The sequence below is a fragment of the Anthonomus grandis genome, chromosome 22 (assembly GCF_022605725.1).
Source record: "Anthonomus grandis grandis chromosome 22, icAntGran1.3, whole genome shotgun sequence".
NCBI classification, from domain to species: domain Eukaryota; kingdom Metazoa; phylum Arthropoda; class Insecta; order Coleoptera; family Curculionidae; genus Anthonomus; species Anthonomus grandis.
In genome coordinates, this window is record NC_065567.1 from 7,222,728 (window position 1) to 7,246,020 (window position 23,293).

Here is a 23,293-nt window from a genome sequence, read left to right on the forward strand (position 1 = left end):
TAAAAAACTATACTAACGACCTCTTAAAATAGCAAAAAGTCACAAAGGTCCCTCGGCAAGAAAAACATATATTAATATTCGATTTCAATGGTGCCCCAGAAATTATTTTGCATACCAGTAATTCTTAAAAAATCTGTATTTTTAGAATCTTAGGACCAGTATCCATATAGGCATATGAAGTTTAAATTATAAAATAAGAATAACCTCCTTCGCCATGATATTTAGGGATATCTTATGTATATTTTAAAATCTCATGTTTTATTATTTTTTAATTTTTGTAATATGTCAATTAATAATAAATATTCTATATTTTTATAAAAACATATAGGATGTCGTAGACTTCAATAGGCCAACAGAAAAAAAGTTCTTTTGTTTATTCTTCTGGCTCCTTTCTAATGAGTCAGAAGCATGTGAATAGTGCCACTGAAAATACATTTTTGCTTAACTTGGCAAAATTAATATTTTTTTAGTGTGATTGATTGTTTTGCAGAAAAAAATATGGTAGCAAAGTGGACCTGAAATTATCACTAGAAGAAATACAGTATTCTGATTAAAACATATAAAAACAAGTGCCCGCTCAAATGCAGTGGGAAGTTGTAGTGGAAAAAAATAGGTTGAAATAGGAAGAAAAAAGCACTCAGAACCTTTACCGGGGCAAAATCAGCAACCTGGAAGGATACAAGGCGTTGTAAGTTGAGTCTCGAGTCGTACTCGTGGTCAACGTCCCTATTCCTTATACTCTAAGATATGTCTCTCTAGACTCTTCGTGACCAATTGCAGGATGAATAGTTGATGTACACCATCGGGTTGAGTCGCTATCAAAAAAAGGGTCGAAGTGAAAAGTTGCTCACAGCTGGTTGCTCATTACTGAGCGTTTTACCTATCAGCAATGAGCATACCCAAGGCCAACCCCTTCTCATACTTCTCATACCCAAGACAGGTTTTACTTCTCGCTTTACAACTTTAGTGGCAATAATTACTAATACCCCAAGAGGCATCTCCCTCTTTATACTCGTAGTGATCTAGTAAAGATTCATAAATGCCTTTGTATCTAGTTTGAAACCTAACCTTACTAATTTAAATAGTCTCTAGTTATGATTCCAGCCGTCGTAAGTTGAAGCAATAGGTTAAAGTAATCAGTACTTTGCCTGTTATTATTGGACTATAAGTATCATTGTTACTAGTTGTAAGAAGTAAGTAAAGTTACTTAATCAGAAGGAATAGTGAGTGCCAAACTCTAAACAGTTCCATATTCCTTTTTTGAAGCTAATAAATTTAGGAATATTTTGTGTAGTACACATATGCTTCTTTTAGAATGCTAGCTGGTTCAGCGCCATGTGATTCTTCGGTCAACATTAAGTAAACCAATATAGTTTACTAAAATTTTCTAATGGCAGAATTAAACAATCGCATCTCCTTCTATTTGATAAAATGCCAGGAAATATTTCTTGCTTAAGTAGGCGTAAAAAGGCTCGTAATCAATGAAATTACAGTAAGCTCCTTGCTTTTCCGAAATTTAGAAGTTAATAAGCTGATATGCGAACTTGACAGTGAGGAAGTTCATATAGGATATCAGTCAGGTAATGATATATATATGCATAGTTAGAGGAGAGAAGTTTGTAAATTAAACAAAAAATAAAACTCATCTTCATCCATCTTAAAGCATGTACTTAGATCAGCCCGAAAAACAAATTAATCATTTTCAAGCAACAAGATAATCTCTCTGAACGAATTTGTTAACGAGATTGGCTTCCTTAAGGTAATGACAGATGACGATCATAATTTTATCGAATCATCAAAATTAAACTGGTATTCTAGTATATGTTATAGCAAGAGACGAAAATTTCTCTAAAGCTTTTGACACTTGATTTCTTAATCTCATTTTTGCGAATCTTAAGTACAGTACCAAATATTAACTCAGTCAACTCAGTAGTGCCATTTTATTTTATCCCCGTTTCTCTTGCTCCAGTTTTGAAATACACAGGCCTATATTGCCCACATCAAACTTTATTTTTCGTTTAACCACCAAAATACTCATGAAAGCTGCTCTAAAAATCAACTCAGATATCAACGTAATTGATAATTTAACCTAAATATCATATATAAATAATCAAACTATGTAGAATTTTTAATTTAATATTTACGAATTCTTTGAGAAGATTTATTACTTTATAAAATAACAAATATATGCTTGCAATATGATCACGGCTCATTAGGCGAGAATTTCGTATAAAATATTGTATGGATCGCTGGAAGATGCTAAAGTTTTGAACTATTTAAAGTATTTTAAATTCCTCAATAAAGAAGGATGAAAAAATTTTTTACAAGTATTACAAGTAATTTCAATTAAAAATGAAACTAAGCAAAGAATAGCTTAAAGTTTTATAAAAAAAAAACTCTAACGACGAATAAATATAAGTCTATTTTAATCCGCCTTTTTTGTAAGACTTAATTTATTTACTTAGTTTTGAAATCAATATTTTTTATATATTTGCAATTTTTTAATACTTAAAAATATTTTATTTTTTATATTTGTCCCTTAGTTTTTTAGATCTAATGGTGCACTTAATTAAATATGAAAAGTTTATTCGGGGGAGAACTGCTGCCTAGCTTCTTTCGTAAATAGGGGAGACACAATTATTTAATCGTTCCACTGGAGAGTAGTAGTGGACTGTATTAATTAATTTTTTATCTTCATCAAAGGACCACGGGTGCTGAACCAATTAACGTAATAGTAAAACAAAAATGTTTAAATAGCAGCATCATACGTCATAGGTACGTAATTTTTATGTCATGTTGATGTCCATACGTCCATTGTTACAAAAATTACGTATTTAGTACGTATGTACTTTTGGATACATAGTTACATTAGTTACGCCTTGCGGACGTTTATACATATACATACAAATACTTAGAAAATCTTTTAGCTCCTATGGATTATACAAGAATTAAAAAAAAACACATACATTTATTTTAAAGGTAAACAGAAAAAAACTAGTTGCATGCTTCTTTGCTTTGATATTTGCTTGAACTGTCAAATCGCGATTTCCTCTTTCCAAAGGACTAACATATACTAGGTATAAATTTAGTTAATTTAGGATTTGCAAAACATCTATAAACTATCGAAAATTGAGTATTTGTCATAATAATATATCAAACTTATCAAGATCGGTCGCAAAAGCAATCCAGTGTTTTTGCGGCCTCCACTGGCTGTCAAATAAGTAATTGGCAACACGAGGGAGTTGACACTATTGACAGTGTTTAAGACAAGCGACAGATGGCAGAACGAACGCCCTTCTTTCAATCGACTTGGCAATATTGGCATCATAGCGTGGGTTGTCCCTTTGTAATAAAAGTTTACACTTCTGTGAATTTAGGATTTATCAAAATCCTAAATTCACAAAACGGCTTATAATAACATTTTCTTATTAAATTTAAATTTAGTTTTACTGTTCACTCAGTGATAGGAAGGATCTTTTACGATCTAGCCCAATTCATGGTAAGAGCATATTTATTCAATTTAGTAGTAGTAATGTATTACTTATTTATTGCTTATTTTAAAATATAATTTGAGGTGCAGCACTACAAGCAGGGATTGGAAGCACAGAGAAAATTGAGGACATGTCATTGTATTTTACAATAGTTGCGAAGAACAAATGATGTTTTTTTGTATTTTCCTAAACGTTTATTTTCTGTTTTGTTTTTTAGACATATACATGTTTTGTTTTATATTTTTATATATTTTTTTGTAAGCAATATATATTCTGTTTTTATAAATGAGTTATTTTTTCTCCCAAATACATTTTACCCCGCAAAGAAACGAGTCGTGTAAATATCCTAGATACGTTATATTATGTTCAGTACATGACGTAAAATGTACTGAACATAATATAACGTATGCACGTAATAATAATAATAAAAGTACGCACATACGATGGAAAATCCTGTGGAAAGTGGACGTCCTATATACATCTATAGTACATAATACGTCTTTTAGGGTACGTACTGTGTACGTACATTATGTCGTGGAGTATGTACAAAATACGTCTTTTGTACATATCTGTGCTGTTTGGGTCAAAAGTTATTCAAGAAGAACCGATTTCCTACGACGTCTTTAAGGGGCCGTACCTTCCTAGAGAGGGCCTAGAGGAAATATTTTTATACAAAAGTTCTCGATTTTCTCAAAACTGGCTTACATTTTTTTTTTCTTAAGCAGTATATGCAAATACAAATATTAGAAACAGAGTTTAAGTCTTAAAACAACTTAGAAATCAATATCAAATGCGGAATTTTTCAAGGAGATAAATGGTGTTTTTTCTATAGGTATACAATATTCGGTTAAGTGTTACATGCTATAGGTAAGTATTCTATTTTAGATAGCTTTTTTATCAGTAGGACTATCAGTTTTTAAGGCAATATCAAAGAAGTTAATCAAATACTGTATTTTTATAAATGAAGGTAGAAGATTAAAATTAAAAAGAAAAAGTGTATCCTTTTTTTTGATGAAAGTTACAAATTTTATATAAACGAGAAACAACATGAGAAACAATTTACAAAATCCAAAAATTTATTAATCCCTTGTTGATTTTGAAATCCCGTTCTCAAGGCACTGAAAATTGCAACTATAGAAAAATTTCATGTCAAAATTCAATTATAAATGTATTACATGACCTCTCTTAACATTGAACACCCTATTATAAAAAAAATATCCATATCTACCTATGTGTAGCAACTACGTATACATATGTACATATATGTGTCAACATCATTTATAAATAGAATCGCGTAAAAATTAAATAAAAAATATTATTTAGCTACATAACACTTGATCATAATTGCAGCAACTGATAAAAAATCTGGATGTTATTAGCCATATAAATGTAACATAAAATAAACAGTATTCAATTTTGACCTTGACATGACATTATATAAATAGGTTAATACTCCCAAAGTGCTATCAGTTCGTACCTAATATCTTAAGCATGTATTAAAATTTAATAAAATGACAATTGCAGTTGCCAAACGCTTTTAAATCTTATTATCAATATTTCAAGAAGCTGGTACGACAAAATAGACCAAGAGCTTAATTTCATATACAAAGCAGAGTGGTAAAAAATTCGCCCATAACCCCTGTTACTTTTTAGTTACCTAGTATACCCAAAAGCAACCTTATTAAAAGATGTTCAGTAAATTTTATATATTCCTACCGCTTGCTGTGATTGCATATTTGGACTCTACTGAAAAAGTATGATTTTGGTATATGGTTTTAACTTTTTAAAAAATTGCCATTTTCGTTAAGAAAAAATACAATTTTGTAGCAAACTTTATTAATAACAAAAAAAAAGTCTGAACACTCAAACAACTTAACTTTGGAATCATGAACAAATAAAAAATTTTCAGTGGATCAGGTTTTCAAAATGTAAAATTCAAAAAAAAATTATCAATATTTTCTGGTTGGCAGACAACCAGTCAATCTCTGGACCTGTCTTCAATGTTCAAAAGGAACTCTATTGGTATGGCCCGAATTTCAGCACTAATTCTGGCGTTTAAAGATCTGTTGTACCTATCCAACAGCAAGGGCTCCATCTTACTGGGAAAGTAACTATCTATTTATTGTATAATTTATATACGGCAAAACCATTCTGCCAGAGCGAATTATGTAATTCCTGAGGAGGTCAAGATATTTTTCTTTATTCAAGTTACCTTCTATGAAAAAAGTACCCATAATATGTCTTTTAGCTATGCTCGCCCGTGTCCATTAACAATGCCATTTAAATAAGAAGTCGCTTTATTCGAGAAAATTATGTTTTTTGCAAAGTTATAATCGCTTCTCATCATCAGCAAATTCTGCTCAACTTTAGGAATGAAACTTTTTTTCTCAAGCAAATATTTCACTGACTAATAAGAGGCAATAAAATCTGTTGCTGAGGTTCTTGTATCGAGAACATAATATCCAAAGCTCTTTCTCCTATGGTTGATGTTTTAGGTCGCCCTGATCTAGCTTCCTTGACACTCCCTGTTTCTCTAAATCTTTTAACCAATCAACACACCCCGTTCACTGATTTTTTGGAGGCCTATTGGGATATAATTCCTTAAAAAGTTGAAAAACCTGATCTTGCGATTTTCATATTTTCGTAACCGCTCATTATTAAAATTTCAATCCGCTCTTTTTAATAATAAGAAATTAAATACAGCTTTAAGATAATCTAATTTTGGTATCACTCCTTAGAGTAGGTAGTGTATTTTCCTCCAAGACCGGACGTACTAGAGTTGATTACACAAATTGGTCGTTCGCTCTTGTTGGTCAGTTATTTTTTTTGTTTCTTTTCTTCTTTTTTTTTTAAATTTTCTGGTTGTTCTGCACTAAATAAGCAAAAGAGGTGGCACTGACAGGTGTCGACGGTCCACATTCCCGTCTTATGGAGTATCTTGACAAACTTATTCTTTTATCGTTTAAATTATTTTTTTTAGTATCTGCGTACGTATATCTAAGCTGTCCTGGTCTATATAATATATATAAGTACACATACTTGCTATTGGTTCAGGCAATATAAAAAAAAAATTGCACGTAGGTCATGGATGTCAAAAGTGGGGATTTTTTTATAGTTGTTTTGACCGTGACTCGTTAATTTCAACATCACTGTCTGGGCCAATGCACCCAAGGCGCGAGTATAAATTTAAAAGTGAAAAACAAATTTTTTGATTGCAAACATAATAACATCGACTCGAAAACCCGTAATCATGTTTATTTACTTTCAAATGGTTTACATGTAAATGTTGACTCCTTATGTATTATTACAGAAATTTTTGATGCCTATATAATCAGAAAGCTTTGTTATGTTATTCAGACACAACCTAAATTTACTTGATACTTTGCAATTTTATCTTGTTTTTTTCTTAAAACCGAACATTTATATCAGACCCACACATTGCAATCTAAAAAAAGCTTACACGGAATGGATAAAGGGAAAATATTTGTTAGATTTTCGGTATCAACAACAGAATTTTAGATTTTGCTTGTTAAAGTTATTTAAAATTATATAAAATATAAAAATTAAACGAAAAATATTCTTAATATGCATGACCTTTATATACGAAATATGAACGTTTAACTTGATTACTTAAACATTTGTTTTTAATAATTTTGTTCAAGTTTAAATCAATTCAAATATGCTTTATTGTTTTTCAACATTTAGTTATAAACAAACTAAAAAATGCCATAATGGATAATAATAGATAAAATTTAAAATACACATAGGTTGAAAGATTGCGCACTTTAAAAAAACACAAATATTATTTGTATAAATTCGAAAAACATCAAGAGCTGCAGGAATGAGATGAAGAGCGAAGAATAGTATTTTGTTTTGAAATGATGGAAAGAGCAAATAATGATGATAGGAATTTTTTAAGAAATATTTGTTTTACCTATGAATGTACATTTACCCTCAACAATGAACCAAATGTTCAAAATTGCCGGTATTGGAGCCAAGAAAATGAACATCGCTTTGTTTATACTCGGACACAATATCCCCAAAAAACAAATGTATTCGTGGGAATTATCGGACACCATATCCTTGGACCTATATATTTATGGACTATAACCTAACAGCTGAAACCTATTTGGACTTATTTCAAAATCAAATTGGATCCGTCTTGGAAGATGTTGTTCAGGAAGATCAAATGATCTGGTACTAAATGGATGGTTGCCGGGCCCATAATGCCCGTATGGTTAGAGAGTGCTTGGAAAATGCTTTTAACGGCAATATTATTGGCCCACGGTACCGGACACTTTGGCCAGCCAGGTCACCTGATCTTTCACCCAATGACTTCATTAAAATGACTCATTTAACTATATTCTATATCATTATATCATCATTTTTGATTTCGTACAGACGGTTGAGTCAAAACTTTTTTCTTATTCTTCTTCTTTATCATTTTCTTCTTCCTTTTTAAGGACCAGAAATTTTTGATTTCTTACAGACAGTTAAGTAAAATGTTTCTTTTTCGTTTTCTTTTTTTTCTTTTTCTTCTTAATCCTTTTCTTCTTTCATTTTAGGAACCTTAAATCCCTGGCAGAAATTATTAATTTCTTACAGGTTGTCAAAATTTCGGATCTTGATATCCTCCAGAAATTCCTCTTGAGCGATTTGGGTGTCAGTAAACAAAAAGACGGCATCCATATTCTCAACGCCAGCGTAGAACTTTTGTAAATCCTCAAAGAAGGACGAACGGTCATAATTTCTTACGAGTTCGATTTGGAAGCACCTAAAATTAATAAGTTATTTATCTTCTATATCGATAATATTTGCAAGTCACTTACAAGTCAGTAAGCACAAGTTAACAGGAAAAAGATCCCAGATGGTACAATAAAAAAAATAAAACAAATGTTATAAATGTTAATAAAATAGTGCAAATTAAAATATACGAATAGTGTTAAGTAATTATAGACTAATAATGAGGAATCACAACAGATACATGATATTAAAGAACAAAAGACACTATTAAAACATTGGCTAAATTGGCCATAATTCGTTCTATGGGTCCTTTGTGGTCCTTGTTCCCCTGTGGGTAGAAAAGCTTAATGTGCTCAATGGGACGAGCAGGAAATAGAAAATAATAGAATTCAGACCGACTCAAAGACACTCGCAGCAGATCATTCTATTAACCAACTTGAACAAGAAGCAAAGAAGTGCTTTCTGTTTTCATTTTTCCCGGCGGTGCCCGGCGGGTAGGCCTAAAAGTCCCTTTTCGCCAATCCCTGTGAGCATGTTCTATGTTCCTAGCAAAAAACAGCGATTACAAAATAGTTATCAGATAGCTCGATAAATAGCCAGATCGATACATTTTCCTGAAAAAATATCGTTCAGTCATTTATTTTATTTATCAAAAAAAGTTCCTGGGGTAAAAAAAAATCCAGTTCCAATTACCAAAAATAACTAATAAATTCTTTATTCACATCTTAATAAATAAAATAAAGCTAACCTGGGAGAAAATAACACATGCTACGAGAACTATAAGGAGATGATAAGGCAGTACATGACATATAAAGAAGTACATGAATCGGCGTAATAATTAGCGATGATCAAATTCCCTAACGGGTAATTACCATCTAGTCTTATAAGCCAGATACTTTGAAAACTTGAGGTGGAGAGATTGAACCAGATCAATATACCACTGATAAAATGGATTCCATATGATGCAGCCATTTTCTATTTTAAATTGGACAAGGTAAAAAAACACCAGTATGGAATTCTGGAGTAAGATTTTGAAAGTTTCGAATTATAAACCCATACCAAGTCTTAATTATTAGCTTTATATCTTCTAAAAAATAGAAAGATTATACTTGAAGAAGTTTTGATAGATTTCTCCATTAAGTCTAGCTGGCAGTTCAGATAGTCCCATACCAAAATCCCGAAGATACCACTTCTTATGTTGATCGAAAATTCATATTGAAAATCGTTTTCTTGGAAAGCATGAGAATCGAATAGATCTTTTCTCTCTAGGTAAACATGACTTTAACTGTAAATAAAATTTTATTGTAAAAATTGGAATATTGAGGTGCACTCTGAAGAATTGACTAAATTGTATTCTCGCAAGAAAATCTTTCCGAAGAAGATTCTGCACTGTGGTAAAGTGATACGAATACAGTTTTTCTTTTCTAAATATCGAAGATTTGCTTACACCCTTAGAACATTGAATGCCTAGAATACGCCTAGCTGCAAACCATAAGCGAGGTTGTTTGAGTTCACCATCTCTCAGACAATGATGTAAAATCGACTTTCCAAATTTTTATTCAATATATAATTTTCTTAATCTACTACATATTTTTTTAGTGTATTGTATTTTGTAACAGGTAAAAAATGTGCTCTTTAAAAGTTTCGTTTATTTGCTGACTAGTAATATATACTTTAAGAGCAATCAACAAATTTTTCAGAATAATAATTCCCGTCAAAAAAGTTATTGAAAAAAAAGCAAAACTTGGCAACGTAGAATACCTCTATGTTTACAATGCAAGTGTCCGATATTCCACTTTGTGTTGTTTTTCTAGATATTTTTTCATATCTATGAAGCCAGCGCCCGATCGATATCCAGCGACCAAATTCTAGAACGCAGCATATGTCGTTTGCCAGCGACCTATTTATAGTCCGCGCCCGCTGTTATTTAATCGATATAATTTCCGTATCTCCTGAAATTTCCAAGGAATTTTAATATTTTTATCCAGATATTTACAATTAATAACTAAATCGATTTATAGTAGTTATAAACCTCTACAAACTAAAGTTTTTTTGTGAAAATTACTTAAAAAGTCGAATGTTAAAGAAATTAAAAAGGCTCCCAAAGGATTTGATTTAATCTTTTTTCTATAATAAATATCTAAGCGCATTTGAGATGGTTGCAAAGTTCTACAAACAAAAGTTTTTTTTGTTAAAAGTTATTGAATTATTAGATGTTAAAAAATATAATGTAACTCCTAACGGCTATAAGGTAAAGTTTTATCCATATCCTTTGGCAGTTATTGCCGTTTATAACATCTAACTCAATAATCTTTAATCAAAAAACTTGCGTTTATAGAGGTTTGCAACCATCTTAAATCCGTTTAGATATTTATTATATATTACAGAAAAAAGTTTAATTACACATTTTTATTAATATTTTGGTATCCAATACTTAATAGATACTTCAAAAATATGCCCTCTTTTATAATATTATAACGTAGAAGGATGACACCATTGACATCTAACTCGCCTGTGAAGGGAAGGATTTGAATTTCTTTTTTTCCAATATATGTGACCCACTTCAGACTACTTTATCATTTTTCAGTAAAAAGGGAGTTTTTAATATTCATATTAATTAAAAAGCGTACTGAAACCACTCAAAACACCCTTATAAATTGAAAGAACTCGTCCATTATCTCAAAGAGACCTACGTAACTAGAGAAAAAATTAATGAGAACTCTAGTCTCAGTCTCAAAATATCTTTTTTTTATGTATTAATCAGGTAACATGTTTCGCTAATAATAGCTAATATATGTTTCGCTAATATACAATCCTCTTGGCTTAACAATACTTTAAGAGAAGTAACTGGTTTTCAGAACGAATTCTCCATTAAAAACTCAATTGAATTTGCCAATTATCTAAAGCATATAGATGTTCCAAACAATGCCATTTTGCCTTCCTTAGATGTAAATAACTTGCTCCCCAGCATACCCTCGTCAGATTGTTTAACATTGGTTGAGATCCTGCTAAACAATAATAGTACTTTGCCAAAACTGGTGGTAGATAATCTTATCCACCTTTTATCATTAGTTTTGGAACAAAATTTCTTCAAATTTAATGATCAATTCTTTAGGCAAAAATCTGGTCTCGCCATGGGTTCTTGTCTTTCACAATTTTTGAGCGAGGTCTTCATGAGTCACTTGGAGAAGAAAATCATGAAAAGTTTTGTGGGCTTATAAATGGTACGTGGACGATGTGTGCGTGTTGTGGGTTGGTGACGATAATGATTTATTGGATTTCTTGTCATTTATTACCTCCCTTCATAATCAGATCTCTTTTACGCTGGAAAGAGAGACAAACGGAAAATTACCCTTTTTAGATCTTCTTTTATACCGAAGTATTTCTTTTGAAGTATATCGCAAACCTTCTGCAACAGATAATATAATCCAATTTAACTCCAATTCCCCTTATCAACACAAATATGCAGCCTTTAATTCAATGTTTTACCGTTTATTTAAATTACCTCTGCCCAAAGACGCTTTTCAAATAGAACATAATATTATAAAAATAATTGCTGTAAACAATCATTTCTCATTTTACAGCTTGAACAAATTATATTACAAATTTTATAATAAATATAAACTATGTCCTATCATATCGTCCACCCACCGAACAACATCACCAACAATAATAATTTTAGATGCCTTAGTTATTTCGGTGGCATTTCTCAACAACTTACAAAATTTTTTAAGCCTTTCAGCCTTTCCATAGCTTTCAAAACGACTAACTCGCTAAGAAAGAACCTACTAAAGACGTTGGATAAAAGTGACCCTCTATCTAAATCGGGTGTATATTGTCTTAATTGTAAGGATTGCCCTGCTGTTTATGTGGGACAATCAGGAAGGAGAGATCCACAAGGGTACAGGAACACCTAAGCCTCGTTAATAAGTTCAGGGACACCAACACCACAGAAACTAAGTCAGCATTTGCTAACCATTTATTATCAACGGGTCATAGTTTTTCCGTCCCTGAAAATGTTTCCATTGTTCAAGAGTAAGTCACCCTCTAAGGGTAGAAAGTTGGATCTCTTGGAGAAAATGGAAATCACCAAAGCCAAAAAGATTCCAATTTTGACATGCGTTAATGATGTTTTCACCTTTGAGTTAGGACTTATCTTTAATAATCTTATCTAACCTCTTGTTTCTGCTCACGATAGGCATATATGCCTTTGACTCTAATATTCATAAGCAGGGCTGGCCGAGTGGTTAACGGTCTGGTGTTTCACCAACATCAACTTTAGAGCGTGGGTTCAAATACTACACCTGTCACGTTTTTCCCCTCTTTATATTTTTTGTTGATTTTTTGTGCCGTGTTATTGTTTTTATTACAAAATATGTGGGTATTCTCAGATTTAAATTTTATTTGTCAGTACTTAGCAGGTCATCTAGCTATAAGGTAATTTTAACTAAGATATTTTGAGACTGAGACTTAGAGTTTTCATTTTTTCTCTACATCCTACTAATTCTGTGCGAAAGGTGCACCATCCAAAAGTAAACAAGGAGTGAAGTTGCCAAATACCTTTATTGCGAGAATATTTCTGGGCAAAATCTACAGCGTTGCCGCTGTGTGTGTAAATTTAGTGATTTGAACAATCTAAAGTAAAAATATTAATTATTATTAGTGTTTAGTGTAATATAGTACAATATCGTTTTGCTTAATAAACGAGTTTCACTCTTTCTCTTGCTTTATAATAAAGAATGCAACTCAGTTTTTGCTAATTATGATTATTTATTATATCACTTTATTTTCTTCTGTTCAAATTGAGTAATCACCGGAAACATGCAATACTAAGCATGTTTATCAACAAAATATCCCCTTTGCCCCCTGTGTGGATGTTGCGCTTAATCCAAAGCAGCCAATGGATGTTTTAGTATATTCAATGTTCTAAGCTTACACCAGTCACTGTAAATTATTTATTTTCCATATCCTCTCCAATTACCCTTTGTCTTTACTCATTTGCTTAATCAATCGCTTATATTTGATGACTTATTTGCTTTCTATTCGGATAAAAATTTAATTTTTTATAAAACATTTTCTTATGCTTATTCCACATATGACTGGCAGTTTTAAACAAAAATAATACAATAAGAACATAAACTTTAGACAAATCTAAGACTCTTACTTCACCTTACTTTACTTCTTATTACTATTAAGCGCCTTACGCCATCATAATATAAAGCAATTTGCGGACATTTCAGTACTAGGAGTAATAAAATTTAAGATATACTTATCAAGCAACTATTCTACTTAAAAATATGTAATTCAGATTGAGATAGACATAATGAGAAATAGGGAATTGATACTTCAAATAGAAATCGGTAATTTTTACCAAATATCGATGAAATTTATATCACCCTGAGGCCGGTTTATTGGTAAGAGCTCTCCATAATTGAATTTGCCTTTCTTTCGTTATTTTATACATTTTTTAGTCAATTGATATCTCTAATATCTAAGGGTGCATATAAGAAGTTGAAAATATGTATTTACTAGTATTTTTAAACCGCCTTTTTTTCTGCCAATATTTAATTGAAAAATGTAATATCTTTCTGAACCTTAACTTCATGTAATTCCGAGCACGTCCAGAAAGCGAAGCCTTAGAAATATACTTAACATAATAATGACCCACATATAAATCCAAATTTATGACAGACAGTTTAACATATTGATTTTATTATCCTTAAAATCAATAAGTTGCAGTAGCCTTTACATTCGCTAGTCTTAAATCCAATGGAGAATCTGTCATATTACGTTTATCACAAAATAAGGTATAACACTACTCCAACATTAACGAACCCTTCTCACAGTTTCTTTAAAAATATATGAACTGGCATTAAGCAATTTACAAGGTGGGTCAAAGAAAACTTTCTACCCCAGTTTTTTTACGTAGTCTATAATAGAAAAAAACGCTCTTATACTTCAATTTTTGATTCGAGGGAGACCAATAAATTTGTAATTTTCAAGCTCCAACTTCATCCTCTACGCGGGGGTGGGTATCTACTTCAAAATCTTAAATGGGAATAGGAGTCGAGTAGCACCTTAGTTTAATGGTCCTTCTATTCTGATTCTATTCCCTGAGTTTAAAACTTCTGCTATTTTTTTCGCAAAGTGATAACTTGTCAAAAATTTGCTGCTATGACTAATAAAACAACTTGTATAAAATATCTTACAGATATTTTTATTCAAAAGTTTAAACAGCTTGCATACGTTAATTTTTTTACTACCAAAGGACCAAATTAATTTAACGTTTTTAATCGTTACTGTCAAGCTTAACATGTTAAATGGGGATGAGAGTCGAGTTATTTTAAGGATTTTTTTCACCTTATTCAAACGATCTTTTTATTCTGAATATATTTGCTAAGATTAAAACAACGGTTCATAATTCTCATAGTGTGAGAGCATATCGAAATTATAATACAACAGAATTAGAATAGAAATATCAATAATATAAGGTGCTACTCCGCTCCTATTCCCATTTAAGCTTTTGGCGTTGATACCCATCCCCGCGAAGGGGACGAAGTTGGAGCGTTGAAAACCCACCCTGCATATGTATTTATCTATTGATGCCGTAGTGATATAATAAGTTTAAAGCAGAAAGCCAACACCAAATTTCTAAATATTTTTCCTGTAAAATTAAAAAAAATAATTTTTTTTACTACAATTAACAACTACAGTCAATAAATATTATAGGATTGGTTTTTATTGAAATTTTTGCAGGCTATTATTTATTAGCAAAAAATATAACTAAGCTTTTTTATAAATTTCTGTATGTATAAGCTACTTAAAGAAATAAATGCAACAAAATGAAAATGACGAAATATTAAATTATTTATATAAAAATACGCTCTTTCAACGCATCATTTCATACTGCTAATAATATATGGTCGTGTAAACCACAGTAGTAAAAACTACAACAGTCATTACAAGTACGTTCAATTATTAAGATTCCACTGGGGTATTAAGTACACTAGTTCAGTACACTTGGGTTATAGCCAAACCAAGGCGAACTACAAGGCAGCGAGAAGGTAAAATATAGGCCTTAAAGGCAATAAGATAAACTCGTCTAGCAAGGTAAGTCTGTTAACTTGATATGATTACATTTGCAGTATACACGGTGTTCCAGAAAATGTGAGCTCCCAGATTTTGATAGCTTACACAAGAAATAAAATTATAATATATATATATATAGAAAGTTCCTCTGTACAAAGTATATGTATATCACTAGAAGATGTCTCTAAGTTTAAACAAAAATACTTTCCATAGACATGCAAATAATACAAATTTCATTCGGTCAATTTATTATACTGATCAAGCTGGCTTTTCAAAAAACAACAAACTCCCCTAGACAAACCTAGTTCAACTGAATCCTTCTCAGCTAAATTTCTGAGGCTAGATTCTCAAAAAACTTGTAAAATTTAAAAAAAAATATTTTTTTTGAATTTTCACTGAAGATAGTAATATATACACTGACTACAGTAATATATACCCACGACAAACTACAGCGATTCATTTCTCGAAAAGTATGCTTTAAGAATTTTAAAATTTTGAAGCATACTTAGGTTGAAACTTGATTCTAAGATCTTTTTTTATTATCTTAAATAGGACTTATAGGACCGGTATATTTTTTAGATCTTTGTGATGGTATATTTCCAAAATTTTATAATATTTTTTATTTATTACGTTCTATACCTATAAACCTAACCAATTTTGCTAATTATTAGTTTCTTCTAAAGGAAGGATTTCAATATGATATTAAGAGCTTCATTGTACTTTCATTGTAGATCATTTCATTAAAAGCTTAAGTAACAAAACAGTTTGTATTTATAACTTAAGGGTAGTGGCTCATTTGATGCCTCATAATAATTAGTAAATTTTTTGCAAATTTTATGTGCTATAAATAGCTCAGAGTAAGCAAAGTAAACAATTTTGGTAAGTAAACAAAATATCAAATTTAAATTACGTCATTTGCTAAAAATGTACTGTTCGAACATTTAAGTCAGGCCACCTACTGCACCTGCACCTTCAATTCTGAAGATCAGCTAAATATATGGTATTAGAATACTATTATATTTTAAATTAGACACATGTTATATAGGGTGATTCAATTTGAATTTCTACAATACATGTATTTAACAAAAAAAAAGAAATTAAAAATTATAAAAAAAAATTTATTTGTCTTTTGGGGCCTTTATTATTATGATTATAATAATAAATGACCGCCGCGACTTATGAAGCTTGGAGACATTTTCGACTACTCTGTGGCACAAATCAGATTCTATGCCGGTTAAGTCAACAAGATATAGGCAGCCAATTGATGTCTAACTACTTCCAAAATCTATTATCAAATTTCAATAGCAAACGCTATTAACCGTAACCACGTCCTTTGCGTGATTCTCAAAATAATAAGAACCAATTAAGCGACTAGACCAAAAGGGCATAGTCACCTTTTAAGGATGCATTTTTGTTTAAAACTCTTTTTATTTTGGATTTTCTAAACGTCCAATATGGCAATTGTTACGAAATGTGCTTCATTGCTAAATATGATTTCTAAAAACCTATGAATAGTTAATAACCTACACTCAAAAAAAAACCTAAAATTTTCTTTTTCAGAAAGGCAAAAATATCAGTAACACACCCCTTCTCATACACACGTACTTGATTCGCGTTGACTGTCTTTTAACTATTTCGAAGGTAAACAACAAAACTGATTAAAATATTACGAAACGCGATCCCTTATGAAGACCCGTTGAATAATTTGGATATGCTTAGAAGTTTCTAAATTATTTTTGCACTCACTTAACAACTTAAACTACAAAATAAGAGCAAAATCATACAAAAGCTATGAGAATGATTAATGTAACATGTTCAGAACGCTGATCCCCTTTAAAGTTTGATGATCCCGACTAATCAATACTTCCAGGGTCGAAAGTCAACTCTATGGCAGACAATGTTTATAATTTTAATTTTCGTTGTCGAACGTTGATGTCTCTCAGTAATAATGTCAAAAGTTAAAAGTCATCACAAGAAGACAACTTTTGTCGAGCTTTTTCTAGTAGACTCGTGGATAGAAGAACAATATACCAATAAGAATGGTTGTACACAGATATCCCAGGTGGTTTGCTTATAGTTATCAAAACTCTTAAATAGCTTTCAAAAGTACGATTAAATCTTTTAAGCATTCTATCAGACTAAGGGTGTAGAGGTACAGGTCTTATTTATTCCCAGCAACTGGCATACTTGTTGAAATACTTGTGACTTAAAGTTCCTTCCTTAGTCTGAATTTCTCTCTCCGGAAACCAAATCGGCATATCCAGTTCTGCAACAGCACTTCAGCTACTGCAGTTGCCGCTTGGTTTAGAATAGGATAATCTTCGGGGATAAACCTACTCACTAAAATAATCCATTGCAATAAGAGCATATCGATTCCTGGTGCCTCTAGTAGGAAAAGGTCCTGCTACTTCTATAGCAATTCGTTCAAAGTGTGCACCAATAAGACACTGCATCCTTTTTTCTCTGGTCCACCTGAGTCCTTGGTGGATGAACCTTGTTCACACTGTCGGCACCAGCGTTCAACATTTTCATAACTGTTCCACAAGTATAATCTTTCTTTCACTTTTGCCGCATACTTTTCTCGGTATTATCTAGCTCTCTTCAGGAGGTGGCATATGGTTTATTCTTATAAGTAAATCTTAGTAGCACTCAGCCAGCTTGTGTATCATAACGTTTTTCTGACACCGTGGGTCTATCAAATACTTCAGCGCAACATCAGTCTCAAATTGTTGGAAACCTTCATCAAGTTGTCGTCTCGTAGATTTGAATTAAGCTTGATACCTCAAAAGTACGCTCTTAATTGAAGCTTAAGATTAATTGGCTTTTCTTCGTTATCCCAGCGCTTACCTCTAGAATGAGCGTCGAACTAATTCAAGTAGGTATTCTCATGCTTCTTTGCCGTCGAATTTTGTATGCTTCACTATCACGCTTCACCCTCATCTCTAGTTCTTGTATCTTTTGTTTGTACTTGTCACAATACTTCTTCAAGTGTTACTTTGAATGGTCATTGGTCATTAGTTGTTTCTTGTTTATCTCAAGATCCGCTCTGGTTGTTCTTCTGTTTGACGAATAAGTTGTAAATCTTATTCGTCCTGCTTAATAATTTTTTGTTTCTTGTCTCGCTTTTCTTGTTCTTCTGTCTTTCCTTGTTCTTACGGTCTCATTCCTCCTGTTCTTCTCTCTGTTTGCAGTCTCGTTACTCTTTTCTCTCTGCTCATCAAACTTCTTTAATAGCAGCTCTATTAATTTCTTGGTCTCCATCTTGGCCTGACTTCTGGTTAAAGGCATTTACCTAATAAAGCTTCCAGATATCCTTTACTTCTGATACTAACTTTAACGTAACTTATTCAACATACTACTTCTGGAACAAACTCTGTTTATTAACAACGTCAAATTACAAAACTTCCACTTGACTCACGATGATGGTCCTTTAATTATTTCCAAGGTAAATAATTAAAGTAATTTTCTAAATTGTTTTTGTCGATGGAGACCAATAATTTCAAGAGAATACCGAATATATGTATACAGTGTGGTGACTTTAACTGGAATAAATTTAGTAAAAACTAATCAAAATTTATCTAGCAAAATTCCTGTTTATTTTTTTTCACATTTCAAGATAGTTTTTGTATTTTTTCACCTACAGGGGGAGTCCAAATTAACCCCAACTTTTTTTTACAAATGGAAAGCCACTTTTTTTAAACTCTCATTGAAAAGAGCCCTTTTTCTTGATTAAATTGCCCTATTTACTTTTGTGATTATCTAAAGGAGAAATACGAAAAAAAAACTATTAAATTATTAAAAGTTGCGTTTAATGTATAAGATGCTCAAAATGAGCACCATTTACTTGTTGGCAAAGCCCAAGACGATAATAAAATTCGTTTCTGACAGTTTCTTCACACACTTCTGGAGATATTTGTCGGATTTTTTGCCTAATACGTTCTTTGAGTTCGTCTAGGTTTCCTGGTTTGCTTATATAAATTTGACTTTTCAAATGTCCCCACGATATCCATCGAATCGATTAATTTGGGCTACATAAAACCCAAGAAAGAGTAGAAGCCGTCATTAAAACTAAAAATCCTTCAAATATTACAGAACTGAAATCATTTTTAGGGGGGAGGGGTAAATTATTATGTTAAATTTTTACCAAATGCATCAACAATACTCTTCCCCTTATATAATTTGTTAAAAAAAAAACGTTCCTTGGGAATAGTGTACAGAATGTCAAAATAGTTTTTCTAAAATCAAGGAAATGTTAATTTCTCCATCGGTTCTGGCTCATTTTGATCCCAAAATACCCACTAAACTCTTGGTGGATGCTAGCAGTGTAGGGCTTGGAGCGATTATTAGTCATTTTTATCCAGACGGTTCTGAGAGGCCAATCGCTTTTGCTTCCAGATTATTAAGTAAAAGCGAATTAGGTTTTTCACAAATTGAGAAAGAGGCTCTAGCCATCATTTTTGGAGTAAAAAAATTTTTTCAATTTTTGTATGGGACAAAATTTACCTTGTATACCGATCACAAGCCCCTTTTAGCCATTTTTGGAGATAAAAAGGGGCTACCGGTTTTTGCAGCTAATCGCCTACAAAGGTGGGCGTATATTTTATCATCATTTAGCTTTGAAATTAAATACGTCAACACAAAAAAGAATTACTCGGATTTTTTATCTCGACTAGGAACTAGTGTTGAAAATATTCACTATTATTATAATAGTAGTTCCATTGTGTTTTCATCAAGTGACAATGATAAAGTATCATATTTAAATTATATTCAAAATTCCGATTTTCCAGTAAATTTTTTGAAAATTAAAGAGCAAACTAGTAAAGATCCAATCCTTAGCAAAGTTTTTTTTTATGTTAAAAATGGCTGGCCTAAAACTTGTCCTTCTGTAGACCTTAAGCCATTTTTATAAGAAAAAACGAAGTATCTATTGAACACGGTTGTTTAATGTGGGGGTATCGTTTAATTGTACCTTCAAGTTTTCAAACGAGTATTTTGGAAGAGCTACACTTAACCCACATTGGCATTGTCAAAATGAAGGCTTTGGCTCGCTCATATGTATGGTGGCTAAAAATCGACGAGGCTATAGAAAATATTGCTCGGCGATGTAAAATTTGTTCAATGTATGCGGATAAGTCACCTAAACCTTTTTTGATAATGTGGGATTGCCCTAAAAATGCCTGGACTCGTTTGCATGTAGATTTTTTTGGCCCATTGTTTATTAAAACATTTTTAGTTGTTGAAGACGCCACATTTAAATGGTTGGAATGTTTTATTGTGCAAAATATGTCTTCTTCTAAAACAATACAAATTCTAAGAAAGTTATTTTCTCAGTTTGGATTGCCCAAAGAAATAGCTACAGATAATGCACAAAATTTTATGTCTGTTGAATTTAGTTCTTTTCTGGGAGAGAGCTTGGGTATTATCCACAAGACGGGTGCTCCTTTTCATCCAGAGACTAATGGATTGGCGGAGTTCGGTGTTAAAATCTTAAAAAGAGCGCTTATTAAAGGTTACAAAGATCATAAAACTGATCTGCAACTTATTTTAGATACGTTTTTCTTTTTCAATATCGCAATACGCCTCAAACAACCACTCAAGAATGTCCATCCAAAATTATTTTTAGTCGCTCTTTACGCACTAGATTTGACTTATTGCTTCCTTCCACCGAAAATGTAGTTAAAAATAAACAGCATAAAATGGAGAAAATTTTTAAAAAGGTTCGAGACATATCATTTTATATTGGAGAAAAAGTGTGGGCTCAAGATTATCGTCCAAATGCAGACAAAAGTAAGTGGTGTCAAGGGGTTGTTCAAGACATTCTTGGTCGAAGAACTTACGTAATAGAGGTAGATGATGGAATAAAATGGAAGAGGCACCTCAGCCAGTTAAAAATAAATTATGTAACATTTCAGCCTGAACATAATAAGACAAATACAACCATAATTCCAAGATCTACATCGATTGATAATAATAGTTTTAGCTCTAGTGAAGATGAAGTGGTGGTTTTATCAGATAGTGATAAATCTGATTTAGAAAGTGATTCGGGTACACGTGTGTTGCGTAGACGTAGCAAAATTAAAATGCCGGATCGTTTGCAAGTGTCTTAGTTCAGAAGACAGTTAGGTTTGATGTTTGACTGGTTGATTTTTTTTTGTTTTCTTTTTTGTTATTGGGGGAGGGTGTTCCATATCCGTTGTTTATTTACATTACACCGCATAGCTGTATTATTATTTGTTACCTTTTTTTGCCGGCTCGAAACCGACGGCATTTACGGAATTTATTGTATCTCTTAGTTAGTCGAAAATATACTCTCGTAAATTAAGGTTGTGTATTATTTCAAATTAAATACATACACATCAGAACAAAAACTAGTGGGGCGGGAGAACGTGCCGGCCACTCGATTGCACCCCTTCTACCAATCCACTCCGAAGATATGCGATTTTCGTCAATGGCGTTCATCATTAATTCACAGAACTGAACTCTGCGATCTGGATCGTCTTCCAATAATTCTTGAACGGGTTGCATTTTATAAGGTCGTTTGTTTGCACTTTTAAAATTTTTGGCACAGATTTATGATGAATAGAGTTTTCGCGAGCTACTCTTCTGGCTGCAGTTACCGGATTTTCTTCCATCGCCAACAATACATTTAATTGGGCGTTTTCATCGATTTTAGAAGACATTTGTCTTGAAACATCCCTCACGTGCCCAACTTGGTTAATAGGTGACAAATCTGGATATTTCTGCCTGAATAAGTGGACAACCTCTAGCTGAGTACGACTTCTGTCCCCATAACCAATCATCATTAAGATTTCAATCTTGTGGGATTCGGATAAATAAGGCATTTTTTCAATATAAGTTAACTTATTTAACAACTGGTTGAAATTCACTTTAACAGTGACACTACAACAATGTCAGGAAATGTCTCGATACCAATAAAATAAACAAACACGCCAAAAATTTACCAACACAAAATATTTCGAGACTTTTAATAATTTAATGGTTTTTATTTTTTTTTTCGTATTTCTCCTTTAGATAATCACAAAAGTAAATAGGACAATTTAATCAGGAAAAAGGGCTCTTTTCAATGAGAGTTTAAAAAAAGTGGCTTTCCATTTGAAAAAAAAGTTTGGGTTAATTTGGACCCCCCCTGTATTATTTACCGAATTTATTCCAGTTAAAGTCACCACACTGTATATAAGTCAAAGCAAGCAGGTTTACAAAGTTTAGAACATTTAAACTATCAGAATTTGCAATAAAATAACCTAAATTGGGGCCGAAATATGGTTCTCAAACAAAATGAATTATTAAGAACTAGACCCTAACGTAAGAGCCCTAAACAAATTTAACTAATTAAGTTAAACCACTTACAAAATATGAGCACAACAGTACAAAAACTATGAGAGTAATTAATGTATTTACATTTTCATAACAATATATATAACTTGCAAGAGTCACTGTGTACTCGTAAATAAATGGTAGACAATAATAAAATGCGAGAAGCGATTTGTATAACGTGTATATATTTTTCTACTAGCAAAGCGCTTTCGGCTAACAAATAGCCATCATCAGTGCTACGGCTCAAAATAAAAAACAAAAATAACAAAAAACTCTCTCCCTAAAGGGGTCAAAACATGAAATAACATGACATAACTTACTTTAAATAAACAAATTTAGACAAACGTACGTCACAATTTAAAAATTAACAATATTTATAAAATTTAAAAGTTCAGACAAAGAAGACAATAACCATCATTCATAGTCTACATATACATAGTAGAAAAATATATACAGGTTATACAAATCGCTTCTCGTATCTTATTATTGTCTAATATGTATAATATTTTATTCTCCAATTGTCTTAAGACAATTATAAATTAAATTATTCAATATTTTATTTTCGAATTGCATAATTTGTTTTGGTCGTTATTGCATCAGAATTTATGGAAGGAGCAACCGTAAACAGTTTAAAG